Here is a 26,427-nt window from a genome sequence, read left to right on the forward strand (position 1 = left end):
GAAACACCTTTGAATGTTTACATTTTTCAGATTAGCCTAAACTAAAATACTTCACGGCCATTCGTTTTTCGTTTCTAAATAACAAATTGAAACACGGAAAACCAACCATTATCTGTTATTTGTTTTGAAATGACCAAACGAAAAAGGAAAAAAATGATCTGTCTCCCTTTTTTTATTTGATAATGAAGAAAAGAAAAACAGAAAACGAATCGTTATCCATTATCCGTTATCCATTATCCAATATCCAATTTAATTTAGGAATTTAAAAAAAAAAAACTTGGGAAACTCCTTTCTCTATTTTTTGTTTGTTTCTTCTCTGTGACCAGTAAGTATGCTGTCGGAATAATTGGAAAAATGACTTTCCGACTGGGAAAATACACATGAACGCCCGCTCATGTCGGAAAAACAACTCAGAGATAATTTTGGAAGAAGTTGCCGATTTGACTGAAATTGACGTCACTTTCACAGAAAAGTGGCGGACAAAAAGGAACGTTTGGTCCATGGTAATAAAACTTTTTATTAATTCACGTATTGCATTCATTTTTTGCGGACATGTAATGTGTAATGTGGTATGCCATTAGTTGCTGTCCATGTAGAGTGACCTAGATTAGTTAGAAAAGTTATTTATTAGCATAACATGTCAGATAAAGCAATATTCTAGTAGTTATAGGAAATGTACATGCTCTGTATGTACATTTCATAGACCACATGAATGCAACTTACTGGTCACAGAGAAGAAACAAACAAAAAATAGAGAAAGGAGTTTCCCACATGGTTTTTTTAAATTCCCAAATTAAATTGGATAATGGATAATGGATAACGATTCGTTTTCCGTTTTTCTTTTCTTTATTATCAAATAAAAAACGGAAGATGGATCGTTTTTTTTCCTTTTCGTTTGGTAATTTCAAAACAAAAAACGGGTAATGGTTGGTTTTCCGTGTTTCAATTTGTTATTTCGAAACGAAAAACGAATTGCCGTGAAGTACACGGACCATAAATATATTTTCATTATCTTTTTCTTTTTCCTGCTGTACCAAAAATGTATTTATCTTTTTCTTTTTCCTGCTGTACCAAAAATGTATTGAATGTTGACTCTGCGTACACCTGCCAGTTCACAATTCCCTTTTACAAATCCCAACTCAACTTGGAATTGTCCGCACATGGACCAGCCTCACATTCCATCCCCTACACACCCATATACAACCGGAAGTGTTCAACGCAAAGCACCTCATCAATGCTGATGCATAGACATGATTCAGCTGATCAGCTGCGTATGTGTGGGTCAGAGTTTCCTTAAATTTGTGTACATTTCCATGTCAAGTTTTTCCTTACAAATCCCAATTTATGCTTAGAAAGTGGGGTGCGCACATTTCAAGCCTTTTTTTGTGTGCGCGCAATGGTTATAAATGAGGCCCCAGAATTGTTGATTTTGGTAAACCCCTAAAACCTTCTATTGTCTATCGATCGCAAAACCTAATGAAAGAAACATCTTCTCATTTACCTGTTTTAGACATTGTGTGACTGTCAAAGGCAAAGTGATTGAATTTCTTGAATATATGTGAAGGCACAGATTATTGCTTATCTCTTCGAGCTTGTCTGGCCAACGCTTGAAGACTCGGTGGACAGAATGACTACTCCAATTAAGCTGCACATGTTGAGGAAAAGCAGTCAGCTCTTTGAGAGCTTTGCTTAACAGATGGAGAAGTAAAGTAGTGCCTGACCACAGGGAGTGATGTTGGCACTGAAGCTGCAGCAGAGCTCTCCCCTGTCTGTCACACAGCTCTCTGGGCTGCTTTGATTCACATTAATGTGTGTACTTGAAAACCCTGATTTATCACACTAGTACTAAAACATTCTTTCTACTTCTTAAGTGTGTGTGTGTTTGTGCAGTCTGCAGAGTTGTTGCATCAGTATGTCCCTGGACTGATCACCAGCGTAAACTACCAATGACAAGCAGGGGACACCAGCCCCTGTCCCTTTTTAATGTTTGAAGAGGAGTGGTCTTAAAATTTGATGAACATTAAGATTGCACAGGCTCATGAATATTCAGAGGAGCAGAGGTCCCCCCCTCTTCCTTCTCGTTCCTTTATTCCTTACTTTCTTATCTCTTTGTCGCCGTCCTCTTGTTGTGCATTGCTTCATCTTGGCCTGAGTTTGAACCGGACAGAAACCAACAATGGTTTTCTCAGGAGGACATCCACCAGTGCTCCAGTGGCACTTAGTATGTATAATGCAGAGCATTATGTCAGACCATTGCCTCTAATCGTGCCGTGGAGTGTTGAGTGTTGGAGCTCATTAAGACGCTGTGCCAACTGTTGTTTATAAATAAGGAGCGTCCTCTTTCTGTGCTGCTGTAAATGGGTCTATATGTTGTGACCCACAAGACAAACATGTATGTTATACACAGGATTGGACCAGTGTAAAAATTTCAAACTGGTTTGACATATAGCTTAACACCAGTTACTCGGTGTCCCGCTAGACTAAGCTGCTGCTTTGAGTGGAACATAATCATTATGTTTACATGACATTAGAGAAAATTGATTTCTTGTGTTAGTCTGACTAAAACCGGACTTTTAAAATACGTATAAACATGTTAGTCCGACTGAAATTGGACTAAATCGAATAATTCAAAGTTCCACTAACACACCCAGATAATGTGGTTGGGAGTTGAATTCCTCCTGCATGTATACAGTCAGTCAGAACCAAGCTGGCCAAGGTGCTCTGAGCATGCTCCAGTTTCTGTACCAGGCTTTGACCCGGAAGTCGAAAGCATGAAACGAATAACGGAAGAAGAACCTGTTAACAACATGGTGAAATTTACATCCAGAGCCGTGCATTTTTGAATGGGCAAAATGCCAGTTTGCCGCTGGCTAACCGTAGCTAACTTGTTCATCAATTGTTTGGTCTGTGATGTAATAGGTCAACTAAGAAAAGGTCTCTGCTTGACAAAGGTCTGAGGACCGAAACGTTGCTGTTAATAAAGTATTTTGCAAGTTAAAGGACAGTGTGCGAGCTCCTTTTTTCTTCTTTTTGTCTGGACTCTATGCTCCTACGCACCTGTCCACAAAAGTTTTTCAAGGTGTGCATCAGCCTTTACAGACAACTAGGAAAAGGTCCACTACCAATAAGCTGTATGGGGCATATCGCCACCTATCGTAGCGGAGTCGTACATACAACGGTCAATAAATTGATTCCTTTCCCCTGCTTGTATACTAGGACATGGACAGTCATCCAATTAAATGGCCTAGTCGAGCCTTAACTGTAGCTCAACTTCTATGACCCAGCTATAGAGTTTAATCACGTAACATCGGAGCCCTCTGTCCACACTGAATGTCTTGAATATGTTACCTCATGTTAACAAACCACATAAATATCAGCTGTGGTTGAGATTACACTAGAGATGTTATCACTGTAAAGATGGGTGAGAAACCTACTTGCTATCTTGCTACGTTTGTAACATAACTTTGCAAACAGAGAACACATTTTATGCTGTGATATTTACAGGAAATGACATACAGTGTAGCCAACAGCAAGTAGGACGTTACTAATGATGGTCACTTACCTTATCGGAAACTTTCAGCTTCTTGGTGTTTCTGCTTCCAGCCTGCTGCCACAGTTTTTAGGTTTTTGTAGTGAAATAAGGAGGTATAGATAATTCCTCATTTCAGCGTCATGAATCAGATGTTCCTCGTCCATTGCAGCATTCAAAGGGAGTGGCAGGAATAAACAGAAACAGGGAGTCTGAGAAAAGTTCAGCTCACAAAGGCGCAACATGCTGCTAACGTTAGGACAGCTCTTGTCAGTTTCAAATCCAAAATGTTGCCATATTTGAGCAGTTTTCTTGAGACTAAGTACGCCATGCCTCATCACTTAAAAAAACACAACCTTTATAGTAAACAAACACAATGTGCCCTGCTTATCCCCCTCCCACCTCAACTAAAATTTGATCTTCTTCATATTGCCTTGTCTTAGCAGTCAACTGTGCAAGTTGCACATGGCCTGTCAGACATTATTTGCTCTCAGTCCATTTATAAACAAAGATAATATTAATTTTTCTTATTACCAAGGCAATAAAAGTTGGATTTAACGCTCTGGGATTTTTAACACAGGTTGCTGATGTAGGCTTTTTTTTTTTTAAATTTGCCAGGAAGTGTCATAATTACAAATGCTGGTTCGGCAGGTTTCCATTAAATCAAACTTATTTAAGCTCACACATCGGACCAGACCAGCAAATTTGGAAATCGATCCATTTCTAGCAATAGACCGTCTCGCCAATGATTAAACATCTTCTCATGTTTCCTTGTGTCACCCTAATCAAACATTTGCATGTTTTCCCAACAGGAAATAACCAGAGCTTGATAGTGCGACCTGCGTCTTGTGGATTTGGCAAAGATGCACTTTTCTCAGGACGCCTACGCTCGGATGGATTAAGAGGTTAGTACCCAATCCCATACCCAAGACTGATCATCCACCTTTACCATACCTCAGCCCTGCCTCCATTGTCTTGTTAGCTGGTCAAAGCAATGCATTGTATTAGATGATATAGGTGGCGTTGGAAGGGCGATTTTGACTTTGACCCCTGCAACTGATGGTGCTGGAAAATAACTAAGTACAATTACTGAAGTACTTAAGTACAATTTGAGGTACTTGTTCTTAAGTTAAGTATTTGCTTTTAATGCTACTTTATACGTGTATTCCACGACAGAGACAAACATTGTAGTTAATACTCCACTACATTCATCGGACAGCTTTAGTTACCAGCTAATTTTCTCAAATTAAGATTTTTACAAAACAATGATAAGCTTATAAAACATAGTCGTCACAATGAACCCAGTGGTTCCCAACCTTTTTCGTTTTTTAAAATCTCTAAAGCAAGCCATGTCTATTTGGGGCCCCTGTCATGTTTTTGATGTCTATGAGTTGTTAGTCCCCCCAGGAGACATTTTCCCTCTAAGCTTTTAGATAGTTTCATTCAAATAACTGTTCAAATGGTCCAGCACTTAGTGAAAAACAAGGGCTAGAAAATATAGATACAGATTTGTGCAACAGAACTTTTTATTTCCCTTTTTCCTCTCCCATTAATCCTCTCATGGCCCCTCAGGTCATGACTGTGTAGGTTGAAACCACCTAAACTACAAATCTGTATCTGCAGCTGCAACAGTAAAATGCTACGTACACACCTATGCACCAGTATTAACAATATATATAATCATATATTAATCTCCAGTAAAATGTCCCCTGTGACGAAGTGCTCTTACTTTGACACTTTACTTGTAATGGACTACATTTATTGGTACTTTGACTTTAGTAAAGGATCCGAATACTTCCTCCACCACTAGCAAGCAATATGCCTTTGTTTGAAAATGACGAATTATCCCCGGTGGTGATGGGAAGTGTTTCACGTGAAGACAGGTCTACCTCACATTCTATAGCCCAGCTGTGGAAACCTGATCAGACTGGTTTGGGCTTACCTGTAGGCGCAGGGAAACTGATCCAAGCCTGCTGCTAAATATTGCAACAGGTCCTAACCCAAAAGCAGCTGATATGTAGTACAGGCTCAGAGAGTTTTGGCTAAGGTTTCACCCTGCAGAGGCCTATTTCACTAACCTAATTGCTACAGTACGCTTCAGAATTACAATACAGGGTGACATGTGTGTACCTGACCCAGGACTTTGTATTTGTGTGAGAACTAAAGCTACAGAATCAAGTCTTTGCTTAAACTAGATATAGGTAGAGAATCTGAAGTTCCAGGAAACATCAGAGAACTTAAAAACACCATAGTTTTAATTTGCATTGAGACTAAGGTGGCAGAGGCTGGGAGACGTGTGTGGGTGCATAGTGCCAACACTTTGTGTGCACCTTTGGAGTGGCTGCTTTACGAAATCAACATGCTGTGAGGGATTGTGTTTTCTGCAGAGAACACACAACATCCCATCGGGTGTGTTCATGAGCCATGCTGGGTCAAAGCCACTTGCTCTGTGATTCCACTTTCTACTTTTTGGTGGTGATTTGATTCGTCTATCTATCTATTCGCCAACACTACACTGCAGCAACAACAGGTCCTGTCTCTGCATGCTTACTCTGTGTGAATATGGCAACCACACAGCTGGAATTTCACTATCAGGATTCGGCTAAGATGCCAATCTCCTTGTTATCCAGACTAATGGATGCTGGAGTAGAGAAGATACAATTGATCCTCAACCATCATGATAACCAGAATAGCATCAGACTCTGTCCGGTGTAGTTGTGTGTCCACTGTCAAACAATGACTGGAATTTTCTCAGCTCGTAATATGTGTGAAGCCTGTTTTCTAATCATACCAGTGTGTGAGGAGGAGACTGTTGGTGTGGTTGTGTGCAGGCTTATAAAAGCATGACAAAGATGCGAGTCAGCGCTGAAGAAACCAGCTGCTCACCCTGCCAGCTTTTCAGTCTAACAAACAGTACAGTCAAACAGTAGACTTCTGTGGCCACACTAGACTAGAGCTCGGCACAGGACTGTTTTCCTAATCCCGTTCCCTCTGGATTTCTGACCATTACCGCTCCAGCAGACTTGTTGTTTATTCCCGCACATTACCACAGGGTGTGAAGCAGACATTCTGACCATTCATGCCCGCACAATAGATTTATTGTCAATGGATTGAGTCTTCTCCCTGTGGGATCCCAATCCCAATGCAGTCCTCTACACTAGACTAAACAGGGTTGGCTACTGACATCAGGTGCCAATATGGCACCAGTTCCTAGATGACCAGTACCTGCTGGACTGAATCATGGTGCAACAGAATTCAGTGCCAGATTGTGTGTATATATAGCAAGTGTGTGGCTGTAGCAGTGCAGTGTGAGCACAGTTTAGTCTATTGGTCAGTGAATAAATGCCATAAATCCGCAAGACCCACGTCAAGGTCCTGTGACTTGCTTGCCATCTGCTGATAAGTGAAGGAGGTTAGCCCTAAAGTTAGCCTCATATTACAAACTGACCAGGTTCCCTTAAGGTGGACTGTTAAGGTGGACCAGCTATTCTCATTTCTCATGATTTCTCATTAGTGACTATCCCAGTTGCTCCTCAATAGATAATTGAGAAACGTCTGTCTGCTGAGTCTTCCTCAGTTTAGGAGACAAATAATTATCCCAACTCAAAATTAATACTGCTGTTATAAGTGCTGTAACTGCTACTTAGTGTTAAATTATTGCAGTTGGGTTAGTTTTTATTTACGTTAATGAGTTATGTGAATTTGTTAATAGTGTTTAGTATAAGTAGGCTGTATGTTAAACTGGTAAGAGGTCATATGTTGTTCAATTTCAAGTTCCATTGCCTCAAATTGCCTTTTAAAAATTAAAAACAATGTTGGTGTGCTTTATTTTGGAAAAAAAAAAGTATCATGGGTATAATTTTGGCACCAACACCGGAAAAACACGGACAACACCTAAATCTGCTAATAAACAGAAACACTGTTTTCCCAGGTTGTCAAAATGGCTGTGACCAAAATATTAGATATCGACACACCTATTTTTTATGGCTGCACCAAGATCTGTAGCTGCATTCATTTTTTTGTCTGCCACACAGAAATCTATACTCTGAGTGAGGGATTAACATTAAGATAATTTAGACACCATTTAATGTAAGAATAAAGTCATTCAGTGTTTAATATATTTACACAAAAAAACTTAAGATCTAGTTATTAGGGGGCCCTACTTCTCAGGGCAGAGAGGAGGTTACTGTACACATGCATGTGAATGTGCCCACCGGTTAGGTTAGGTTAGGTTAGGTTAGGTAACATTATTGTCCCTAAAGGGAAACTTTTCTTGCAGTCAGGACAAACCATTTAAACAATAGTACAATACATAAAAACAATGCAGTACATCACAATAAGAACAATACCACCTGTGTGCAAAAATATACGATAGATTTCAATTCATAGAGACTCAATATACAACTTAATTGTGAAATTTTCCTCTGCTCTAATCAGCAGCACCTGTCTGCTCTCAGCGCATTTCACTGCACTTGTCCACTCACTTAACTACGCACTTGCTACGCACTAAGCTCTTCCTTCAGACAAAACTGAATCGTGAGTTAGAGAAGTTGATACAGTATTAAATATGTATGTGTGTGAACATCATTTATTGATTACTATTGGTTAGAATTCAGTGAATTTTGACTGTCAATGAAAACTAATAATATTCAGTTGCAGACAGCTTTCAAATCTGTAGCTTTCTCCATTCATACGCCAGCCTTACTAAATGTGTCTTTCTGTTGTGTGTTTTCCCTGTCCACCAAAGTTGTGGATGCCCTGACGATTCTACCCACCACTGCCAACAATCTACCTGTATTTGACAGATTCTAATTTCAGAACCTGGCTGCAACTAAGTCATCATTGATTAATCTGCCAGTTATTTTCTGGATTATCTGTACACCATAAAACAGTGAAAAAAATGTCAGAATATCCCAAAGCCGAAGATGATGTAATCAAAGATCTTGTTTTGTCTGATCAACAGTCCAAACCCCCAAAATATAAATTTTTTATTTGTAATGTAAGACCAGAAAAAGCAGGAAATTCTCACAGTTGAGAGCCTGGAACCTTCAGATGTTAAATAGTTTTGCTTGAAAAATGATTTAAACTAATAAAATTACTCTCAGATTAATTTTGTCTCTCAAATAATTGATCAGCAAATTGCAGCAACTCTAATGTTGTTAAGATCATCATGATTATCTTTCTTGCACCCAGCAAAGCCTTTTAATGCTGTGTACACTGTTGTTCACTGTAGCAGCTGTGAAAATCTCCTCTCCTTCTTAGCCTTCACATTAATAATCTTTTTTTCTCAGAGACTTAATCGCCTACGCATAGTTTAAATTACAATATGGATGCACCATGAGTCATATTCATCTATACTCTTTGCCTGCCTCGTCCTGTTGAGGTTCAGCAGAGGCTGCAGCAGATCGCAGTCACCGGAGAAACACAAGGCTAACACCTCTCAGCAATTTAGAGTTTCCTACTCAAAGCACCCTCTTGTCATTGGACGATAGTAGGAAACCTGCATAGTCTGAGAAAATCCACACAAACACAAGGAGAGCACGCAAACTCCACACAGATGGGCCCTGATGTGTGCTTTGGCTGAAAGTGCTTAGCAACAAAGCCACCGCAGTGTTGAGGTGTTGAATTAAAATATTGCCATATGTGACTGTAAATATCAACAAGCTTTAACTTGTGTATTTTTGGGCTTGCAAGGTGAAAAAATGTGCTTAGTTTACTTGCTGATCACACTTCACCATGAAAAGATTTCTGTCTCCTCTCCAACACTTGGGAGACATTACCATGGAGGCAGGTTTACCTTTTATGTGCCTGGTGTTTAGATTGTGGTCCTGTGTTTGTGGACAAGAAAGAACTGGACTCTCAGAGACCAGTTAGCTTTGGCTCCCACTTCCAACATGTGGTTGCCAACAGATTCTTCTCCTGGGTAAACGGAGACATGGAGACGGCAAACTGCTACTCATCCTCGGCTCTGGGGTGCGTCTTTGTCTGAGGAGCAGGAAGTCATTTAGATAAATGGCTCTATTATTGACTGGCCCACTACCTTGGCTGACTAGACTCTTCGATCTGCATATTGTAAAGTCATTTACTTGAGGAGAGATGAAATGAGAATGGTTTTAATGGTTTTAATCAGAGTGCAGTTCATATGGTTGTGCAGTTTGTACTTCCGTAAAGGATTCACAGGTCTGTGCTGTATGTTTTACTCCATTTTTCTGAAATATCCAGACTTTGGATTCTTTATGTGTTCATTTGTTGACTTGACCTATCTTTATCATTTCATTGCTGTTTTTTTTTTTGAGCAATATTCCCAATCAAGTCTGTCCCTGCTAGTTTTGCTGCAGTAGCTCTTTTTTATTTATTTTTTGGCACCTATGTTAATGGAGCAGCCACACTGCCAGTGTGAGCAGTGCTAGTCAGGGGCGGAACATCTAGAGCAGTGGTTCCCAACTGGTTGGTTGCAGTCCAAACGTGGTTTGCAGATCCATTCTGAATGGACCGCAAGTGGCTCGCCAATGTGTCAAGTTTTAAAAAAAACACACTTTACTTTGAAGTACAGTCAATTCCAGTCCAGAGCTTTTATTTTGAAGTGCTATTCCCTGCTGTAGAGTGACTGACTAACAGACAGCTTTTAAACTGAGACAGCAAACTAGCTCGTCAGCACGGCCAAATGCAAGTTTGACGCTAAGTATTTAACTGTGTGGACCTTGAACTAATGACTAAGGAGAAATCTAGACCCTGTAGCCGGACCAGTTGGGAACCACAGATCTAGAAAATAGGAGTCTTGCCTATTTTTTTTTGTTTTTTTTTTTGTTTTGTGGGACTATGTTGTTGAAAATGCACTGGCTTGGAATGTCCCTAAGTATGGAAATACAGTGGTGACAGCAGCAGGCAGCTCTGCAGGAGCGGCGCAGCACCAATGCTGTCTGTTAATTACAGGGTTCCTACGCAAGTATGGAAAGTGTGGAAAAGTATGAAAATAAATTTGATCAATTTCCAGGTATTAAAAAGTATGGAAAATGAAAAATAAAGTATGGAAAAATATTTATGTTTCCAGACTATTACCACTGTTCTAAAATACTGTTATCTAAAATAGAAAATTAGGTATTTCCAAAAATAATTTAATAAATCCGGATCATGTTTTATGCCGGGCCAAGCACAGTTTGTGTGAGAGCAAAAGTCTCAGAAAACATACCGCCCCTTTTACCTGATTGACAAGTGGTATGTCCAGTCCGCTGCCCCATGACCCTCCTGCAGCCCCCCAGGTATCAAGTTTCACTCCAACACTGTGGGTCACAATGGGTAGATGCAAGTTTTTGGATGGATGGCTTGACAATACCGTATATAAATACTGGTTGGCCAAGGATTCCCAATTCACACACAGAGCTAGATGCAAGCTTTGTGTGAAATCGTTTGACATCGCCAACATGGAGGAGAAGGCGATTCTGAACCACATGAAAGGAAAAAACAGACTTCTCATTACTGCATCGCTTGCACCCAGAGTCCCAACCTTTTTGCCTCAGCCCAGACATTGAACTTACCTGAGTTTTTATTTGCATGCCATTATGGTACTTGGCTACAATCGCCTATTAAGAATAATTAAATATGATGTGAAATATGATACACTAATATATTTACTCAGATGTCGCATATTCTCGGAAAAAAAAATGCAGAGAAGTCTGGAAATTAGGGTATGGAAAAGTATGGAATTTTGAAATTCCAAATGTGTAGGAACCCTGTAATTATGACAAAGTTTCTCACAAATGTTTAATAGGATAAAATGATGAAATGATAACATTTTATATCCAAAAGGTCAAAGGTCCGCTTCACTGTGACATCATCATATTCTGCAGAAACACTTTTCTAGCCATTAGTCAACATCATATCTCAGGAACACAAGAGACATTTGGTCAGAAACTGAACTGACACTAACCTTGGGTGTCCACCCTGAAACTGTGCTGATTGTACAGGTTGTCTGTGTTGCCGGGGGGACGAAGTGGTGAAGCATCCATGTTTTCACATACATGGATATGAACTGAAAGAGAAGCTTGGCTTGTTTGCGGGGGCATGCAACCACGAGGGGTAATTGTAGTTGATTAATGATAGCGATAGTGCTAATCTCACTGACAAACACATTGCATTTCCTGTGACTACTTCATAATTAAAGTCAACTCATGTGTCACCGGTGAAATGCTTTTAATATGAAGCTGCATTAGTAGGGAATATTCAATTTGTCTTCACCATAACTTAAAAAGCACTCAACAGATACTGACAGTCATCGACAAATATCTTTTCTTGTAGATGTCCGGTGTCATCTGTAACAGCTGTGTTGTCACCAGTGACCACCCCTAGTCCCTGAAGTCAGCTGCCTTCCAAGTTCTTGGTGTTGCAGTTGATAACACAAATAAAATGTTGTTTTTCCTCCTTCTCGGGATAACAAGTGCCCCGAATTGACTTCACAAACCCACAGACACATGTTTGCCTGTTGAGTGTAGTTCTAGCCCACTCTTTGTGATCCCTACTTGAGGGCATTCAGCCTCTTGCTGCTCTCGTATCAATACACAAGACCACATCAAAACAAGGTAATCCTGCGGCAAGCAGCAGCAACCTTCAGCGTGGGCGGGTGTAGTTGAATCTGTTATGAATGTGGTGACTGTGCATTTTTTGCACAGCGAAAGCTCCTGTGTGGTTTCCCTGCTTGAGTTAATTCTAACCCAGTCATATTGCGTTAATATATACGGACTTCGGCATAAGACACTCTTTAGATGGAGGAGTGCGAGCGTGCAGAGAGGAATGCTGTTGTGCTTTTACTGGAGGGGGGGGCGGTAACAAGTGAGAGGAGGGCTTTCTTGTCTCCCAGGGGAGAAAGATGAGAGGCAGAGAAACATAGATACATAGGTAGAGAGCGGGGGATGGTGTCAGAGCCAAGGAGAGAGGAAGAGAAAGACGGCTTGGGTGGGGTACCTTGTCATAACTGAGTTTATATTACACACACATCGTAATATCAAAAAGCAACATTGAATTCTTCTGCTGGGAGGAACTTAGTGGCTTAAAGGCTCCAGAGAATGCATTAGCTAATACCTGGTGCGCACTAGAGCATTTTCAAATCTTAACTGATTTTAGAATCTCGGGAGATCACAGCCATAACGAGAGACTTAACCGATTTTTAATATTTTAATCGTAAGAACCGAAACCTCAACTTAGTCGTTTATACCATATGGTTTTAGAGTGGTGATTCCAGGGACTTGGGACCTCACATAAACTCGTGTGATCAAACTGATTTGAGGAAAAAAAAAAAACATCGTCGTCAGCTAGTCGCACTTGTGTGTGCTGTGTTTTACATGAAAAAAACAAACAAACAAACAAACAAAAAAAGCAGAGAAAAAGTCATGGCTGAGTGAGTTGAAAATAACGTTTTATTATTAGTCTCAAACGTGTTTATGACGCCACCCACTCAGCTCGTTCTCAATCAGATCACGCTATAGGACCGCTACAAAGTCCCTTCCTCATGCTGCCTTTGCATTTTTACACCGCACCAAACAATGGCTGCATCATGCCACAATGGTGTGTGATTTTAGACAAACATGTGCGCATGTAGTGTATGCATCAGCAGAACTTTCTAAATAATAACAATAACATAACATTGCAGCAACAATCATTTACTGTCTCTGTTAAATGGCGGTGTCCTCTGCTCGGAGGGTAAGGAGCTCCTTGACCTTATTGTTATCCAGAATTAGTCATTTTCGGCCGCTGTTCTTCTTTCTTTAGTTAGCTGCTAACTGCTATCAGCTACTTTTTAAATTTCCCAACAGTGGGTCGCACGCATAAAGCCTAGTTCACATTACACGATTTTCACCGCAATTTTGACGTCGCAGAGGATCTTGAGAGCCTTGGGTCGGACGTGAGTCTGCAGATAGTCTGCCACGACGAGCCTCGTGTGAACAAACCTACGAGCAAGTCGCCCCCTTGTCTGTGACTGGGACTGGATATCTGGCATGTGTGACACAACTGACAGAGCATCAGCCAATGAGAGGCGGGATACTTCCCACGCCAGCACGCAGGAGGACGGAAGAAATGTGAGGAGGACAAGCCGCAGGGTTGCCACCTGCCAGGTCTGCTTATTAGCCGCGACTTTGGGCTTGTTTCTAAAGTGGAGTTGCTTATTTGGGCTTGCTCTTTAAATGTCACCTAAGTTATTTAAATGCATGATAGTCACTTCTTCTGGGCTTGTTTCCATAGCCCTGGTTGCTTGTTTCTCTCCCAAGATCTGGCAACACTGACAAGCTGGCAAGCAACAACAACAATTGCGGCATCCACAGGATCACGGGGAGCGCGTTGTGTTTGGATCCAGGATAATAAAGAATATCCATGCCTTTACGATGTGTTGTCTCCAAGTTTGGTGACATCACCGCGTCATCTGGGGCTCTGTCGACGAGGGCTTGGTGGAGAAATCTTGTGGTGTGCACACACAGGTCGTAACAGTTGGCGAGACTCCCGCTGACAGAAACGCACGTCACCAGGTATGAACACACAAAAGATTATGATAGTCTCCGCGACGCAAAATCAGGATGAAAATCGTGTAATGTGAACTAGACTTAACACTTCATCAAAATGTTACACCTGTGTTGCCAGGTTTCCTTTTTATACAAACCTTGTTTCGGAGCTGTTACTACCACCGTTGCCGGCTTAAAGGTGAGACAACTCTGTCTCCCCATTCTGCATTTGTATCTTTAAGGCCCTGACACACCAAGCCGACAGGTTGCCATCGGTCAAAATTTGCGCCGTTGGTGAGCGTCTGCTGCCCTTGTTCATGTGGTGTGTGATTGTGTCTGATTGGCAGTTCAGCCCAGCGAACGGGAAGAGAACCAGAAGCAAGGACTGTAAACAAAAAGCTAAAGTCGAGAGGGAGTGAGGTTGAAACAAACTTGTTTTTTATTTTCATTTGTGCACGGTTACTATGCTCTGATTTTTCAACATTGGATTGTGTTGTTAGTGGCTAACTAGCATTAAGGCGGTCCTCCAGTTTGTCTTTATAGACTGCTGCAGTATGTTGGTATGGAGGGGTATGTCCTCTCACGCAGGCACATGTGCTTGTTTGCCATCGATTTGGGGTGTTCATGTGCAACTTTTTGGGCGAGGCACGCAGCGAGGGGCTCTTTCCACTGCTAGTTCTCTGATGTTGGTTTGGTGTGTCTGAGGCCTTTATACAGAATGATGAGGCAGCATAACGTAGAATTCCTGCCTTGAAGAGGCAGTGTAAAAAAAGGGGTTTTGGCTATTGTGGGTTACTGCTCAATATTCTATGACTGTTCCTTTCACACTACAAGATTTCGAGTCATAAATGTCAAACATGTTTGATATTCACAATTTAACAGAAAGACTCTGATCCAGTTGTAAACTTTAAGGTTATGTGTTAATACCCTCGGACTACAGGATCATTTGGTCAGATAATAATACAGAACAGCCTAGAACTGGAAACACCCCTGTGATTGTCAGAAGGGGCAAATCGGACCAAATTTCCCTCTTCTAGCATGGGGCCAACATAAATGTCTGAAAAAGGATCCAAAATTATTTTTCTGAATGTTTAATACAAGCTTTGATTGATATTTGGATGTGTTTTGATGAGCATCACATCCTCATGAGGTCACCAGTGTGACTGTAGTGATTAAGTCTTGTTTAAAATATATCGTTGTTCTAAAAGGACAAATGAGGGCTGAAACAAAGTTAATTTTCCCATAAAATTAAATTAAAGGGAAAAAAATGCACAGATGTGAATGTCCTCTATTGAGATGATAGAAACATATCTGAGCTGCACAAACATTTCCAAAGCAAATGTTTACAGTGGAGTTCAGTATCATACGATGTGACAGTCATAGGTTGAATGAGTTCATGTAAAAGATGTCAAAATGCAAATGGAGATGCTGAAGTGCAGATCTATGCTGGATAACATCAAACTGAGGCAAAGAAAGCAAAAAAAAGTTTCCTCATAAGCAATTTTTTTTTTAAGTTATCCCAAAGTATATTTCTTCAACAATGCCCAGAGTGAGAAGCAGATAGGGTTCATGTCTTCAGGAAAATAGGAACATGAGTTTCTGGTAAATGTAGAAATCAGTCTGTCTGAGTTGTCACACAGAGCATCTGTAAAGGGAAAGTTTATGGGCTGTAAAACAACTCCAGAGATCAATATGAGAAATAAACTCACTTTATGTTGAGTCTAATGCAGCTTGCTCTCAGGATGGACTGCTGTCTTGCAGTGAAGGAGAACACAGACAGTCTGAGTTAATCAAGTCACTTCACAGCTCAGTTTAGTTGATGTTGCAGTTTATATTTTGTAATGTGAAATATTATGTGGTAATAAAATCATTAAAACCGCCTCGTTAATCTCCCTAACGTAGTGTTTGTATGTCATTTAGAAGTGACTGTGATAAAAGACAGACTTCCAGAAGGCGTCTGCTGTCTCCAGCACTCCTCCCTGACTGTCCCGGTGTCTTCTGCCCAGCTCAGCGGAGCAAAGTGGAAATGAGCTGCAAATGTGGGAGAACTGCGTGTGTGTGTGTGTGTGTGTGTGTGTGTGTTTGTCCACATTTCTTTCCACCGTTTTCTGGAGGCGCCCAGTCAGTGCATCTGTGAGAGAGTGGGTGGTTTCGTACTGCTTGGGAAACACTTTGAGCGTGCTCCACGCTAAGCCCTCCTCCTTACTCCCTCCCTCCCTCCCTCCCTCCCTCCTCTCTATCCTTCCCTCTCTTCCCTCCTCCCTCCAGCAGCTGTTTTCCTGTCTTAGCTGGGAACTGGAGCCAGGCTGTTTTTCCCCATCCTCGCGTCACAAGCAGGAACTCACCAACTTACCGACACACACGGAAAAAGACACACACTCTTTTTGTCCGTCTCAGCCCCTGTCCCACTCTTGTCTGGCTGTTGACTGTGTACTGACCTCATTTTGGACTTCAGACTGAGGACCAAGTATTCCCTCTCTTCTACTCGGCTGCTGTGATTGCGTGTTCACACTGGTGTGTGAGAGCTGCCTGACTGTTCGGAGAAATGCTTTCATGGTAAGATGCCTCTCCTCTTCTCACAGGCCACTTAAGTCGCTTGACCTCTTGTTGGTGCTTCTTTCCGTCTGTGACATTTTCTCGGGTTTCACCCCGTCTCTCTGAGGCTGTTGCTGGGCTTATCCCATGATGACAGTTTTCAGAAGTCTTTGTGCTTGTTACAACATTCCCAGGGTAACAGCATGTCCCAGGACATATTGGAATGAATGAAATGTAACGAGGCATTCATTTCTTTACATGTGTTTAAAAGGTTTAGTTTGTTGGAGCTATTCGTGTCATATTTTAAAGTTTGAGATTGTTGAGTTTGAGATTACTATTGAGCTTATTGATTGTTAGAAAGAAAGGCTTCTGAATTCAGCTGTCTACCACTTTGAATGCCCTCTTGTTGCATCTGAACTGGATGAATATTCCATGTTTTGGTCTACATGTAAAGTAGAAGACTAGTGTTCAGTCGCCGTCCAGCCGTCCACCCCGTGCTTCCCGTCATCGCTATGCTGCTACCACATTACCTGCAGTGTAGCGTTTCACCCATGTGAATGAGGGGAGAGTGACACATGACAGCAGACTTTGTGGATTGTGTTTCACTGCTGCCACACCAGGCCAGTGCACTCCTGACTCATAATTACACTTGACATAACCTGTGTCTGGGCTGAGTAGGTGTATGTCTGATGTGAGTGATTAGATAAAAGTTCAGTTCAGTTCAGACACTGTAATAAACTGTCACATGTCTGTAAACAAGCAACAGACCCGACTGCAAAGTTTTATGTCCTTACTGATGCCTGAGAGACAATAATATGCTACATCTTCTTTTATTTTGTCAATTTTTTCCAAATCTAGTAGCGTACGGACAAATGTCAAATATCAGTGAACAACAAATGGCATTGGGGTTCTGGTCAGTCTTCATGGTGATAATATCATGGCATTGAGATGAGTTTCTGTCAAAGGAAATTAAGTCCCATGTCATTTGTCATTCTCCACTAGATATAAAGTTTTATGTCCAGCCGTAGTCGACCTCTGTCTGCTTTGGACCTCACAGAATCTCACTTAATCGACTGAAAACAATCTCCCAGTTTCACTTCACTCTGAAACTGTTGAACTGTGTTAGATTGGTCTAACAAAATCTTGGTGGCAATCTGAGACAGACTGAGCAATATCAACTTCGAGGCATGTCAGATGGTGTGATGAAAGCCCAGTGAATCACAGCACTGCGATGATGCAAGCAGAGACATGTTATTAACTCACGTCAGCTGTCAGACTTGTGTCACAGTTGGAGCAGTTTTTTGGATTGAGCACCACATATTTCACCATGTTTTGCTCATAATTGTCTGGGAAAGCCCAAGTTCACAGTGCGTGTGTGTTTTGGAGGGCTTTAAGTCTGCCTTTTAAGAGCCAAAGCAGGCAAAGGCCGACTGATAAATGCTGTGCGTGTCCTCACATCGCCTTACCTCTTCTATTAAAAGTGGCACTTGAAACACACTTGAAGGCTTCGGCCAGCTGACCACTGGCATGCACGTACATCCTATGCCTGTGCAAGATCAAAGAAATAGTTAGTAGTCTGTATTTGTAGTCCAAAAAACAGAATTTGAAGACCCAAGATTGCTGAAAAACAAACCTGTTCACACAACTATGAAACCAAAATGACATAACGGTCTTGTTATATGCTCAGAATATGAGTTGGCAACATGAAAATATTTTCTTAATAAGTTTCTCACCAAGATTACATTTGAACACATCTTGGGAACTTTTTAATTTACCCTTGCCCAGGACTTTATTTTTCGTAAGAGAGCTTAAATGTATCAGAATGTCACTCAAAAGCCCTTTTTAGACAGGAGTTGTGCAAATTTGCAGGAAAGCCCAATCAGTATTCGTTCAGCATTGGCAGTATAACAACAAAATCGGGGAGTGCAGCAAAATGCCACCATCCTACTTTTGTTTATACAGAATGCGCCTTTTTCGGGGCAATGGGGGGCGTGAGCAAGTAACAAAGCGTGAGCAAGTAACAAAATGTGTAGCTCAGCGTGTGACGTAAACAGTGACGTGGGAGGGAAGCCATGGCTGGTCAGTCCTTTGGCGATTCTCTCATAAGTTTGCCCGTTCTTCACCGTCCCCGTCATCTGCTGGTTAATGGCCTCTTCGTTTGCGAGGACAAGGAGGGCGCGCAATTCCTTGTCTCCCCAGTTGCTCATCTTTACAGTGTCTGTCAGGTTTGTGTTTCCCTCTTGCTACTAGCTACTCGCTAATTCCTGCTATCAGCTGTTTCCTGTTTATCCACCGCCAGTGGCTCGCACGTGCGGCGTCATCAACAGCTCCTCCCACAAGTCTTCAACAGCCCCTCCTGTGGCGGAAGGGCGCCTCGTTCTTTATAAACCAAAAAGGTTCCGCCAATGTGACTACCCTACGAGGTGGAAAATTGGGCACCTCGGATCAACTCGCCAGTCCGGCTCTGTGTGTCTAAATGCTCGCAGCTTGCCGGCAATCGCCGAAAATCTGGCAGCGTAAAAAGGGGCTAATGCAACTTCCGGCCACCAGCTGCTACCAGCTGCTAACAGCTAACTTTAACTTGCTCTCCTCATGACGATGTCAACACAGATTTGTTGTTCAGAATGAAGCATTATATTGGAAACTATGGGGTGCATCCGCTGATACATCCATAGTGAGTTTAATGCGCCTTTTCGTCCCAGCAATATCCAGGTGAACATCTTAGTTTGATCCCAAATAAGTTTTCTGTTGTCCCTGGGACACCATTAGACATCGAGCCCTGCTTTTTACCCTCCACAAAACTGTTGTGAGACAATGGGAAAATATTGGCCATCTGTTGGTGAATGCCATCTTTTTGCCGACAGGTCGATGTTTGGCCGACAAGTCGGTGCATGCCTAGCAGTTTTTAGCTTTGCTTCGTACCTGTGTTGTCGTGATTTTTTTTGATTATAGAAGGAAAAAAGAGACAGCATGCAGAATCCTGAGAAAAAGTACTTAGTGACATTGAAATGTATTGCACAGTCTCATGTCAGAATTCAACAACTATGATTGTTTTATGCTGTTGGACCACTTCAGATGTCCTTTCTCCCATTCTACTGTTGTCTTCTTCTTCTCACCTATGGTTGTTTTTTCCTTTTTTATAGTAATGAATCAGTATCACAATGAATTGATTAATGGATGTCCTAAGTGCTATCGTAGGCAATTGGACTTGCTTGTGTTTCTTGAAGACGTTTTGCCTCTCATCCAAATAGCTTCTTTGGTTTTCAGTTTTTCAGTTCCTTAGAACTGAAGAAGTTTCCTGGATGAGAGGCAAAAATGTTCTCAAGAAACACAAGCAAGTCCAGTTGCCTACGATATTGCACTTATGATTACCATGACCTGGATGACTGAGAATCTTCATTGACATAATTAGTGGACACTGCAGAACTGTAAAGATGCAATTTTAGTTCATTTTAGTGCCATTTTCAGTCTATGGAAAATGTAACTAGCATCTGGAACCGCTCACACCCAATGAGAACGTGTGTAAAGGTCACACATGTTGTCCAGTTTGCATACACGTGTTGCCATCTGCAAACTGTCTGTCCATTTATTCATGTCTGTAATGGATACTTAGCTCCCCTAACAGTTTGTCATTGACTGTGTCAGAGGTTGTATACATATGTACCTGCTCACACGCATGTTGTCATTGCCCCAGCTGATGTTCCAATGCCAATGTGCTGATAAATGTGTATGTGTTTGAGTGGGTGATACTTCAAAGTCCCTGCGTTTGTGTGCCCTAAAGCTGCATGTGTGTGTCTGTGTGTGGGGGTTGTTTGTGTTAAGACTGGCTGTGCATATTTGATATGCTAACAATGGCTGTCACGCTACCAGCGTCACTGCCTCCCTTGCTTAAGATAACAAGTTTGTGCCATGGATTCTGGTCAAGTCGCTTCTTAAACAGTCCCGGTCCCTTCTCCTCGCATCCCGTCTCTCCTACGCACAGAGCAGAAGAAAATCACTGGACTTCTTAAAGAAGTGGAGGAAATGAAGCACAGACTGTTCTCGGTTTGTACTCACTGTATCTGGAAGTGGATAATCCCTTCCACTATATTCTGCTCCCTTAATCGGAGGAGGTGTCAGGTTAGACGGCACATCTCATTCAGTCTTTTAAGCACTTTTTCTCCCCTATCAGGGTTCCTACCATCACCCATCACTCACCTGCCCTATCAGTGTTTCTCTCCTCTGTCATCAGTTCTCTCATCTCTCCCCAGGTCCGTTTCGTCATCTCTTTTTCCTGACTCTTGTCATCAACTTTTGACCCTCCTGACAGCTTTTTATTCTGTCCTTTTACTGACCTTTTTAATATTAAACCAGCGTCTTCCACATCTCTTCATCCTCATCTCACTGTGCTGTACAGTGTCTAGCTCATATTGATGAGTGACTATACACATTAAGGGTGCTGTCGCACCTGTGGTTTTGTTCATTTGGTCTGGACCAAACAAACCAAGAGGAATTCACATGAAGTTACACAGACTGACAGGGAACCCGTTGATTGGACAGTCTTAGTTTGATTGTCATCATTGCGTCATCAGGACCCACATGGGGAAATCAGATTCTGGTGACTGACAGAATTTTATACGCCACTTAAATGCTTCTGATGTGTATATTTATATTCTTTGAGCTCATGAGCATTAATAGACTGCAGATTGACTGCATTAATTGTGACTAACAGGTAGAGACAGGACGAAAAGGAGACGTCTCGTACAGTAATAATTCAGGGCTTATTACTGTGGGATCACTGTCACACTCTTTTTAATGGATTTCATGAACTGACGGAGTACACAGTGTTTAAATCACATACCTGCTATCATAAAATCCTGTGGTAGGTTCATTTGTTTTCACACCACATACAACCCACACTGGAGTCCACCTGGTAGTGGACCAAGACCCAACTTTTCAAGCGGTCTTGATTTAGTTATTTAATCTGCACCAGAGTTTGCAGTGAACAGCTCTAAATAAGTGTAAATGACCACCAAGATGCATTGTGAGCCCATCAATCGAACCATACTGGGAGGTGGTCTAGGCCAGAGTCCTGTACGGGTCCATTTTTGAAAACCTGCACCCGCCCCTGCCTGTAAGGCTAAATACCAGACCCAACCCGTTACCTATCATTATGTCTAAGTCAAAGCTGCATCCGGCCCGCACCCATTAGTAAAAGACTCGACCTGCACCCGTGATTAAACACACACAGGTTACACTCTCTCACATGAAGCTCGGTTCTCCCTTCTTAAAATGACAAATCCAGCGGAGTAAAAAGTCTCTTTCACTGGCTGCGCTCGATGCCGGGATGGTGAAAACATTCAGTCACTGCAAGGTTAGGAAACATTTTAGCATGCTCCTTCCACCACCATAAAACCTCGAAAGGATCCTCCTTTGGTGTCTTGAGCTCAATGTAGGCTGCCACCTCATCCTCAGGTTGCAAAGTTTCATGGCTGGAGTCCATGTGGATGACAATGTGACGAAAAGGTCAAAGGTTCTACTTGTTTCATTGACTTTCAAAAGATAAGGAATTGCGGTTTGATAATGGTGATTTCAACGTCAAAATATTACACATATACTGCACATCTTTTTATTTTGTTTTATTCTAAAAATTAAAAAAATTCATTTTTCTTCTCAAACTGCTGCCTGCCCGCGTGTGTTTTTATCTGTGCCCGTACCTGTGAATTTATGTATATACATATTTTTACTATTTACACAGCTTTTTGTGGGACCTGGTGCAGGACGCTGGTCTGGGCCACATATGGCCACATTCTTTCAGCAGTGTGAACACTTATGTGTCCTTGGCCGCATTGCATGCAGCTCTACACTTTAAGATTTTACTCATTTGAAATAATCAAGGCTTTAAGTGTGCATATAGCGCTACAAACCTCAACAACAACACATTTGGTCTTTGCAGTGTGTTCACTTGAGACACGTGGAGATGCGTTCTAATGCCATGTGTGACGACATATACATAGATCTGTCTGCTTGTGATCACATCATCTGAGATGCTAATTAATACCAGGCATAAACAGGCTCTTCTTTGTTGAAGGTTTGCTTGTTCTGCATCACCTGCTCAGTTTGGCCTTGTTGCCACTTGATGACCTTGACTCCTGATCCTCCCACTTGTCTGTTGCCATCTTCTCACAGCTCATTTAAAATGGAGAGCCACTCATCTGGAACTGCCGGTGGGAGAACAGGGTCAGTAGTTTAATCTGAACTCTTTGACTTGTAGCTGCAGTTTGTGTTGTGGTTTCCATTTTTGTTTTCATAGTGAGACCATCATCACTGGTGTTTGATGACAGCAGCAAGGCTCGCCAAATGTGCTGAGTTTCTCAGGAAATAATCAAACGACTGCAGGAGCTCCACAGCTGTTTATTGCGGAAATTACTTCTTCTCCCTGAACTTGGGACCCTTTCTTCTATAAGAAATGAATACACTCAGTAGCGTATTCATTTCTGCAGCAAATTGAAGTGCTGAAATGATCTTGGCTTACCCTTTGTTAGTTCGTGACGCAATTATAAACCAGCATGTCACAATATCAGGGTAAAATATGACTCCCTTCTCCAGACTTACATGTTTTTATTTTTTCTGCAGATTTTGTAGATAAGGGCCCGTTATCAGCTATGTGTGTGTGTGTGTGTGTGAGGAACAGCTCCCTGCACAGGAGGGCACAGGCAGTCCTGCCGGTCAAGCACTGGGGTGAAGTTGATTGGAAGTTTGATATTCACCAGCTGGAAGTGTCTTTTTGATGTCAGCAGCTCCATGTGGATGACATCAAATATTCCCAAAGGGTTTCTATAGAGAGGCTGACAGGAGCACTTCTCTGCCTCTCCGTCTTGCTCTCCAAAAACACCCTCTGGCTGGAATCCCTAATCGCTGATGCAGCCAGGATCTAGCCGAACAAAAAATTTAACTGGATAGTGTTTTATAGGCTGCGCCGGACAGACGGGCAGATAATAATTAAAGTTTTTCCTTGGTTAAACCCAATTATTTCTGTTTGAGTACGGCTGTGATATTTTAACCCTGCAGGATAGTCGAGCAGGCAAGTGTGGAACATCTGATTTCCTCAGTGAATTGAACATGACCACTGCTACCCACTGCTATTACAAGCTGAATACACACACATAAAAAGTCACAAGTAATAATCGACTTGTACTCTGGCTTAGTGCGCTTCGGATACAGAGCACCGGATTGACTGACTGTAGAAGTGTGTGTGCGATCCAGGCTTGACTGCTGTAGTTAAATTGCAGACATCTGTGTATGTCCCTGCATGTATTGGGGATTCATTCCAGATTATTATAAATTTGGAAGACTATCCAAAATATAACTGATTTTAATTTATTTTCTCTCTTCTGTCCTGTCATCACGTTTTCCCTCACCCCTCGTCTTGACTCTCATAAATCCTCCCATAATTGTTTGGCCCAGTGTTTCCCCACTGACAGTTCATGTTTGAGTGATAACCAGAAAAATGTGTGTACATGAGCAGTAGGGCTGCAAAATATGTTGGTTTTTAATGTCATTATGATAAGGGTTGGGCTGCTGTAAAATTTTCAAACCTGTTTGATGTCAAGCCAAACACCGAACCGGACTGGTATACAGAATTTTACCAGGTGTCGCACTCGATTCAGCAGCTCCCCAGTGGAAGATAATGACACTGCATCCCAACAGAAAATGAGCGTCACTGTACGTTCACACCAGAAGCGACCAGAGCTTCCAAAACAGCGGAAGTCATTCATTTTCAATGAGAGCCCGGCGACTTGGGCGACCTGGGCGACTGGAGCGGGTTCAGAAGGAAGTTAAAACTCGTTTAACTTTATGGTAATGAGCTCTGATTTGGTCCGGCGACAACCAATCAGACTGCTGACGTGCTTCGATGAAGCGGGTCCCAGAGAACAAGCCATGTAACTTTGGTTCCTACAGCACACTTGTTCTGACAATGGACATCGAGAAGTTTATTACTTGCGCTCTTGCCCACTCAGTCCTTCATAATGTGTCACTGTTTGGTTACAGAGACCACAATAAAAAGAAGGAGGCCTGGGACCGCGTCACGGAGGTAGTCGGTTGGTCTGGTGAGTTTTAAAGTGTGTAATGTTAGTAATAGAGGAGAGATTGCAGACTAATGTTGCGACGTAGCATGCAAGTCTTCCTTGCTTGGTTTGAATGGGATGACATACGTTTTCTGTATTCACTGACCAGACATAACTTTCTGTAGGCCAACTATGAGCTTTTTGACTGGACAACAGCAAGCAGCAACTACGCTGGCTTTTTGACTGGACAACAGCAAGCAGCAACTACGCTGCTTTCAAGCCAGTAGTCTGCTTTGCTGCTCCTTTATATTGAGAAGCATGATCGAACGTTCAATGATTCACCTGATGAGCGACCAGAGCGACCACAAATATTTTTGACAGGCGTGCTTCTTGGGCGTCCTCGAGAGACTTTGCTTCTTTGGAAGCTTCTGGTTTGAACGTACAGTCAGGAAACGACAATATAGCCACCAGCAAGTAATGTTAGCATAGTTTGTTATTAGCAAGGGTCATTTAGCTCAGCAGAAACTTTCAATTTCTTGGCGATCTTTCTTCAGCCAGCATCCACCTTATTTAGGCTTTTGAAGGGAAATGAGGTTTCATGTAGAGACAAAAGTTCAGCTCACAATGGCAGCACTACCTCTTTCATTGGCTTCAAATCCAGAAAGATGCCATATTGGTGCAGTTTCAGTCTTCTCTCGTCACCCAAAAATCCTAAAACGTGATCTCCATGATGTTGCGGACACCGGCCTGTGGCTCATGGCCTGTCTGACACTAGTGGCTCCATTAATCCATTCAGAAACATATATGACATTATCATATTGTTAATTACTAATGCAATACATGTTGGATTTAGTGCTTTCATACTGTCAACACAGGTTGATGATTTAGGCCACTCTTCAATTTGCAGGAACTGTTATAATGTCCAATGCCAGTTCAGCCAGTTTGGTTTAAGCTGTGCACTGGACTCGACCGGAAAAAGCTGAAATCGACTCAACTCTAATTTGGATGTGAACTTGTGGGATGAACACCTCATGAAAGACTGCACATTGCACTCAAGGATCTTTTTTAATTAGTAAGTTGAAAGAGAGCATCAGTAGAAAACTGCATTTTAAAAAGTAACTGTAATGTGTGATGTCTTTTGTGTTCAGTTTAGTGTTGAGTTGGTTTGATTAAAAGTATTTTAAATAATTTCATTTGATTTTTAATCAACAAGCAACTCGTTATATTTTGTCAGTGTATGAAAGCAGCAGAAAGGCAGAACTGAATACAGTTTAATACGTGTTTATAGCAAGTAGTATCATGATCACTTCATCACCACATATTTTCCTCATATCGTGCAGCCCTAACGAGCAGTAAGGGCTTTTATTTTGCTACGCACGTTACACACACATTCCCAAATGTCAACTGAGTGGTCGACTGCCACAGTGATTACAATCTCAAACATTATTCTTTGTGATAAATATTCTCGTTTGTCCCGGAATGACTTCATGCGTCATGTCTGGTATGAATGAATTAATATGCAGATGTATGGCTCGTCACTTTTAATGGGTTGCGGTCATGAGATAGTGTTCTGCAAATTTCCAGCAAGTGTGTTTTTTGATACATCAGTCTTGTTGTCAGAGCTGTTGTCTGTTTATCACAGCGTGGATCGAAGCCTTTTCATCTGCCTTCACCACAGCAATTCACAACGTATTCGCTCTGTGACATTTAAACAGACAGCAGAAACAAAATCGAGATGTGTGACAAAGTTTGCCTCTTCTATGTAATCTGAAGTCAGATTGATGAATGCACACCCTTTGTTGGTTTTGTTTTTAAATGCAGGCATCAT

The 26,427-nt window shown here is 41.8% G+C and overlaps 1 protein-coding gene across 3 annotated transcripts in view; it reads left to right on the forward strand.

The window, feature by feature from the left end:
- The window catches only part of LOC126397966 (SPRY domain-containing SOCS box protein 4-like), a 73,306-nt gene that overhangs the window by 19,722 nt on the left and 27,157 nt on the right, over positions 1-26,427 (forward strand). Inside the window, exon 2 of one of the 3 annotated variants that reach the window (XM_050057096.1) lies at positions 4,342-4,434. The exons of 1 other annotated variant lie outside the window; for it this stretch is intronic. The gene's annotated coding sequence lies outside the window, so the exon portion shown is untranslated. Of the gene's footprint in view, positions 1-4,341; positions 4,435-16,277; positions 16,573-26,427 lie in introns of those variants that run through there. One more of the 3 variants, XM_050057099.1, reaches the window with a different exon arrangement.

The sequence above is a fragment of the Epinephelus moara genome, chromosome 2 (assembly GCF_006386435.1).
Source record: "Epinephelus moara isolate mb chromosome 2, YSFRI_EMoa_1.0, whole genome shotgun sequence".
Lineage (NCBI taxonomy): Eukaryota > Metazoa > Chordata > Actinopteri > Perciformes > Serranidae > Epinephelus > Epinephelus moara.